Genomic DNA, 7,421 nt, shown 5'->3' on the forward strand with positions numbered 1-7,421 from the left:
CCCGGAGTCTATGTTGATCAACGGACTCGGACCCCACCAGGTGAGTCTTCGAAATTTGCCGATGGAACGCCGACATGAAATAAAGATATGTTATGTGGCGAATCGAGATGTGCATTGCATTTAAGATAATACATGAATTAAGATACGTATTGTATATCTGAAGGCTGTTCCTTAACAACGAAGGAAAGATTGTGGAAGGTCGTGTATTGTATAACGACTTCGAGTGCAGTGTAAAGCGTTGTTTAGCGTCCAGAGGTATAGATGTTTTGATTATATAGATATTTTGAGTTTATTCCACTTGTATATGTTGTTTATTTTTGTTTTCTTTGGGTGGATTCTTTGCTCTTTTCCTTCTGTTTATTTGATTTGATTTTTTTTTCATCGGTAAATTGTGTCCATGTTTTTTTTTTTCTTTTAATTGCAAAGACAGAAAGATAGGTGGATAGAGGTAAATGTATGAATAGATAAATAAATTAAAAAATAGATTGATAACCAGATTGAAAGAGATAGAGATATATATATATATATATATAGAGAGAGAGAGAGAGAGAGAGAGAGAGAGAGAGAGAGAGAGAGAGAGAGAGAGAGAGAGAGAGAGAGAGAGAGAGAGAGAGAGAGAGAAGAAGAAGAAGAAGAAGAAGAAAGAAGAAGAAGAAGAGGAAGAAGAAGAAGAAGAAGAAGAAGAAGAAGAAGAAGAAGAAGAAGAAGAAGAAGAAGAAGAAGAAGAAGAAGAAGAAGAAGAAGAAAAAGCAAGAGAAAAAAATTAAAAAAATTAAATAAAATTAAAAGAAAGAGAGAGAAGGAGAAAAAGAAATAGAAATATTAACGAAAACACCTTCATTCCAGAACATCGCAGCCACGCCCACTTCAGCCGCCATGCCATACCAGCGCTTCAAGGTGTCGCCAGGTGAGTTATTTTATCTAATTAAACGGCTGATTAATATACCAAAGTTGTGGATTATTGCAAGTTATTATTATTGTAACATCTGCAATCAATATGCTAATGCCATAGATTATTCGAAGTGCTTCTTATTATTTTTTTATTGGAAGAAACGAGATTATTCACATGTACCTTTAGGGTAATAACAGGGATGCGATATATAAAGGCGTTTCTAGATATTTCACGCATCATAATTATTCTTGTCGAAGAGAATTGCATGGTTTAAGATTTTTTTTTTTCAATAGCAATAGTATTAGTCTCAAATTTTCATAATCTAGTGATATGTTTTGATACTAGTAATTTTATAATCAGATATTATGATGGCACAAAATAGACTTCCATATTCCCGGCATCTTATACAAACCGTAAATATATAATATACAACATATTAATAAACAGACAAAATACCAATCAGAATATTACGTAAAATAAAAATAAGATAAACTAAAAAAAACATAAAAAAACAAATAAAACAAAAATAATATATAAATAAAATCAACTAAAAACGCTGACAAACAAAACAAACTAAAAACAAAAACATTCATTTAAAACAAATCAGATAAACCCAAACCTAAGTCAAATCTGACGTCCGAATCCCTGCATCCACGCTAACTCCTCCCTCTCCCTCCAACACAGGAGCAAGGTACCGCTTCCGTATCGTCAACACGGGCGTCCTCAACTGCCCCATCACAGTCCACATCGACGAGCACCAACTCACCGTTATTGCTACTGACGGTAACCCTGTTGTGCCCACGAACGCCTCCTCGGTCGTCGTTTATTCAGGTGATGGTCGTTCCTGGATTTTTCTTTTTTTCTGGTGTGTTTGGTTTATGTCTTTTGTGAAGTTGATGTTTTGTTTCTATCCCTTTTTTTTTTTTTTTTTTTTTTTTGAGATTGTGTTATGTTCGTATGCTGTTCAGTGTCAGGAATGGTGTATGCTGTCCCTCGTCAGGAAAGGAGTAACTGGCAACTTATGTTTGAGTCTGTAGTACTTCAATTCGTTGAATCTCTTTTTAAATTAAATGGTGAAGGCAGAACATTTCTATTAAAACAGTAAAGAATGCATAAAACTATTAAGATTACAAATTCTATGTAAACGTTAAGTGTCAGCAGATTAAGATTATATAAATACTTGGCGAATCAGAGTATTCCAAAGTGCATGGTGAGTTGCTAACCTTTTTTTCCCCGATATTAAAAACCGTAGTTTTTTCCTCTCTTCTGAGATGTATTTTATTTCATGACATCCTCATGAAGCAGATACCTTTAATTATTGTTTGTTACAGTATAAAAAGACAAAACTAAAGAACACTATATAACGTCCCATTCCTTCTTCTTCAACAGGCGAGAGATGGGACGTGATCGTCAAAACCGAAAACACCAAATCCGGAACGTTCTGGATGAGTTTCATGGGCGGCGTAGACTGCGCCCCGACCTCCGCCCACCAGTTTGCGCTGTTCGAGTACGAGCAGGTTGGCCAGTTCTACAAAACCCCGGCCTACGCGAAACAGCAGGTCGGACAGCAAGAGATTCCCGACGGTGTTTTGCTGCGCCACATGCCCCCCAAGCCCGTGTACACAGAGGCTCCCCCAGCTGGCGTTGTAAGTCATGCTGCTTGTTGCGTATTCGAGGTCCTGAAGTGTGTGTCTTTTCCTCTTAGGAAGCTGGATTTCATTCCTCTTTATTTAAGAGTGTCTTTCGTATTGTCCGCTTAAAGAACTGGATTTGATTCCTTCTTCTTTACTCGACTGGCTCTCCTATCATCTGCTTTAAAAAATAACTGGATTCCATGAGTTCTTTACTGGACTACTTCATCATTAGGGCAAACAAAAAAAGAAAGAAAAAAAATGAAGGGAAAAACATAGATCTTGACATCTTGATATTATTCAACTCGAGAACTGAATTTTATTTCTTCTCTTCTGAACTATTTATGATTAGGACCAAAGAAAAAGAAAAGAAAAAAAGAAAAAAAACAATCTGCTGAACTTCTCGACAGCATTCAACTCAAGACCATCCTTCTTCTTTCCAGCAAGTGAACAGCATCAACAGCGCTTGTTACGACGACCTGATCTGCGTGGCTGGCCTGAGGTCACCCTGAGCCAATGCCTGAAGTGCTTCGGACGCCACGAGCCAACTTCACGTTCTATTTGGCTTTTGAAATGAGACAAATCCACAATGCTCATTTCTACTCTCGTGCCTTCTATAATTTCGAATCAGGTGAATATATAAAAAACGTCTTTATTAACTTTCCCCTGCTAGAAGAAAGTAGATGAGATAATAAGATTATTATCCTCAGATAATTAATTAAACGGGTGAGATACAAGAATTAGGTATAGCACTAATACTATTGTGACTACCTCTTGTCACATATCACTCAGAGTATATATAGAAAAACAATAATTAAAGAACACCTTAACAGACTTATTTCGATTTATAAAACTATAGCACACCTTGCTTTATGTATATAAAGCTCAATGAAGAAGACCACAACACTCTCTTCTTTCTATATACAAAACTCATTAAAGAAGGCTGCAACGCACATTACTTTCGATATATAACTCCTTGAAGAACACCTCAGCACAGCATTCCTTCACCCACAGCGGACGAAGACCAGCAGATCCCAACGCCTCAAGTGAACAACCTCTCCTTCGTCGGACCCTCCACGCCCCTACTGCTGAGTGGAGGCAGGTACGACACGCGGGTTTGCTCGATCGAAAACCCGATTCCAGGACGAAGCTGCCACGACGACTACTGCGAGTGCCTTCACATGTACCACGTCCCCCTCGGAGCCACGGTGGAGCTGGTGTTCATCGACGAAGGTAAAGCCGGTGTTCTGGTGTCTTCGAGAGTCCCAGTCGAGGAGATATGGTTGTCTTTGTGTGCATTGGTTGAATTGGGTCTTTGGGTCTTGAATTTTTATAGACGTGGTCTAAGAGTTTGGAAAGGAAAATATTTATGGTTCAATTGAGATGGCCACAAGACAAAATCAGTGTAACGGGTGTACACAGTGTTCCCCCTTTTCATTGTGATTGTGTTTCATTTCCTTTTTTATTGTTTACACCTCAAATTCATTCCTCTTTATTCCACATTTCGAATACTATCTTGTGAATCCATCCTAGTAGCTGTCCGGTTATGCCACCGTTAAAATAACACTTCTCTTTCCAGGTCAACACGGTGACGAGAACCACCCTATCCATTTGCACGGACACCACTTCTGGGTGGTTGGCATGGACCGCCCCAATGACGTGGTCGGGGCAGCCATTACGAGGGACGAGGTAAGGCCTCAAGAGTGCAGTGCATTTGTAGTATTTATATTTCACTTTGTTGTTTTTCTCCCCGCCAAAGTGACTTTGTTGTTACGCCAGAGAATGTTGAATAATCAGATTATCAGCATTTAAGACGATAAGTGCCTTGTGTAAAAATAGAAAGAGAGAAAAACACATGCTATTTCCACAGGTCATCGAGTTGGATAGGACTGGACAGCTGCTGAGAAACTTCTACCACCCAGTGCGAAAAGACACAGTCACTATACCAGATGGAGGCTACACTGTTGTCAGATTTATTGCCGATAATCCAGGTGAGTCGCCTATGGAAACTGTCATTTTTTATCAGCATAACTATGTCTGTCTCTGTCTGTCTATTTATACATATAACGATGTCTGTCTTACTCTCTCTAAAATGCAAACTAGCTTTATCTATATCATGAACTGATTTTTGATAAATTTCGGAGACGACTATTTCTTGTGTTCACTGTGGAAAAAAGGATTTTGTGCAGGAAAGTTCTCGAATTTCATCTGTAACCTTGCTGTTTTTAATTTTGTTTCACATTTATTGGAATACAAAATTTAAGCTTTCAGTATAGTCACAGTCGATATCAAAAGATCGCGACGAACACGAAACTCATCTCAGTGTATGAAATTTATGCTGTGGTAATAATGCCTCGTTTTACTGAATATTTCTTCTTTAAAATGTCATCAAATCTTTGGATAACCTGGTGCAGTTCTAGACCCGAGCATCAGATTGCACCTGTCATATGCATTGATGATAATTTTAGAGGGAAGTGTGGATATAATAATGACTGAAGATCTTGTGTTTTAGGAACATTGGTGTTTCTTTACAAAATAAACGGTTTTTTTTATCCTGTGGAAACAAAAAATATAATATTCCCATTATTATACATTCAAAAGATGATTGTTATATTGCATTTCGTATTTGCCCTAGGAAATGTTTTATCCAAAATGTGAAAGAAGAAGAATATCATAACACAGTAATCCTGATACTATTATTGCAGCAGATTATTACTTACCTTGGAACACAACATACAGGGGACATACTTATATTCAACAGTCATTCCTCACAACAAAGCAGTTTCCAGTGCCTCTACAGCCTTTGAAAGCCTCATGGAGTTACCTTACATAGGCAGCGACCTCAAGTAACTTTAGCCTCGCGGTTGAGGTTAGATCGGCGAAAGCATCCGCAGGCACGTTGGCTTGTGGTCACAGATTCGTTAATTACTGGCTGTAAATTGAGTCTGGATAGTAACGATTAGATACGAAATCCGTTTTTGTCTATCTTTCTACTGTATTTCTCCGCGCTTTGATTTGGCGTTTGTGTCGAAGGAGAGTTCAACAAGGGCTGTTAGATACTTCACGTAGAGCGTCGACATTTTACATGACTGAAGAATCATAAAAGGCGTTTATTAGCAACAAGCAAGCAAAAACTACGTAACCTCTTGCCCAGAATATTTTCTGATTGGGTTCCCTCTGGTGTAAGGCCTGTAAAAATCACCTAACTCTTTATCTTGGGAGGGTTTGAATATCTTCTGATATTGATTACCAGTTCTATCTTGCTGTGTCATTGTACCTTTGTCATTCTGCATACTGCGAACGCAAGGCAAATATACCACTGTTTTTAGGTACATACACATAAAGTAAACCAATGTACTAATCTAATTCACTTTAACAAACGTATATATACACAAAGTAAACCAATATACTAATCTAATTCACTTTAACAAACATCTCACAAAGCATAACAATATCTGACCTTTCTTTCCAACTCCACAGGTTACTGGTTGATGCATTGTCACCTCATTTTCCACTCTGCGGCCGGAATGGAAGTGGTTTTCAAGGTCGGCCAAGTGACAGACGTCCCTCCGCCTCCAACTGGCTTCCCCTCCTGCGGCAACTTCAAATCCCTTGACCTCTGAATGTTCGACGGATGAACTTCCCCCTGTTCCTCAACACGCCAAAACCCACTCCTGCGGGCATTTGATCTCTTGAGCTGATCCTCGGGTGGATAGACAGTTTTTTAACATTCCAATGTATTGGTACTGGACCTTTGATCGCCTCTGGAGGGTGGTTTGTGATAATTCCAAGATATTTCGAGACTTTTTTTTTTTCTTTATGGCATTACTTGAAGACAAATAGTTTATTTAGTGTATGATTCGTTTCTCGATGTTTTTTTTAATCGATTGTGTCTGTATATAGTACTGATGATTCTGTTAAATATAAAATATTGTCAGTATTCGGAGTGTTTTTATGAACTTTGAATAAGCATATACGCAAGATGCAAGTGTGAAATTATTGTACAGTGTCTTTTTTGAAGACTGGCCTAAAATATCGCTCTTATTACAAGAAATGCTTGTGAAACAGAAAAAAAAACATGTGCTTGAGAAAGTGATTATATTACAGTGAAACTCTAAAGTGCTAAAATAACTACAGATAAAGAGACAATCTGATCTATAGAACATAATTCCTGAAAAAAAAAATCGATGCCAAAATATAAAAACGAAAATACGCTTACATACTCTCTAGTAATTAAGAATTGGCACAGTGAACAAACGTTTCTAAGTAATAACCGATAGAAAGGCTTAAGAGACTCGGAGTCTGTAACAGTTACGTGTTGATATTAGTCAGAATTTTAACGTGTGTGTGTATATCTCGCATAATATGATGACATTTAGGTGCTAAAACCGACTGTTTAAAAGGTGCTCTCTGTAGATGCAATCTCCCGAGAAAACAGTGGTATGTGGGAGCCTTTTTATAATGTTTACTAAGAGTGATTGATAATGATTTTTTTGTGTTTTAATAAAAAGGAAAAAAAAGTCAAAATATCTGATTTTACTTTAGATAAGTGTTTGTACCCTTTGTAACAGTAACCTCCGTTTATTGAGGAAATGATAGCAGTTGTGGAAGAAACCAAAGGAATTTTGGTTATTTAGGTATATTGGTACGTTGTAAACTACCCTCATTTCTATGTAAAATTTAAGGGGAACAAAGACAACGCTACATTATGAGCTTATAACATGCGTGGAATAATCAACACACATGGGAATTGAATCTGATTCACTGAGTACTGCAGTTTGATCTAATATCTATAATCTATATATCTTTTGCTTTTAGTGCTATATACTATTTCCATAGTTCACATTTCTTTTAAAAAACACTTTGGGGTAGTTTTATTAGGTTACTATATACTTAAT

At 37.5% G+C, this 7,421-nt stretch overlaps 1 pseudogene; it reads left to right on the forward strand.

Annotated features, from left to right (window-relative positions):
* LOC125031185 overlaps window positions 1-7,050 on the forward strand; it is a 40,766-nt pseudogene extending 33,716 nt beyond the window's left edge.
* Window positions 7,051-7,421: the final 371 nt, after the last annotated feature.

Source organism: Penaeus chinensis, chromosome 2 (genome assembly GCF_019202785.1).
Source record: "Penaeus chinensis breed Huanghai No. 1 chromosome 2, ASM1920278v2, whole genome shotgun sequence".
In the NCBI taxonomy this organism is placed as follows: domain Eukaryota; kingdom Metazoa; phylum Arthropoda; class Malacostraca; order Decapoda; family Penaeidae; genus Penaeus; species Penaeus chinensis.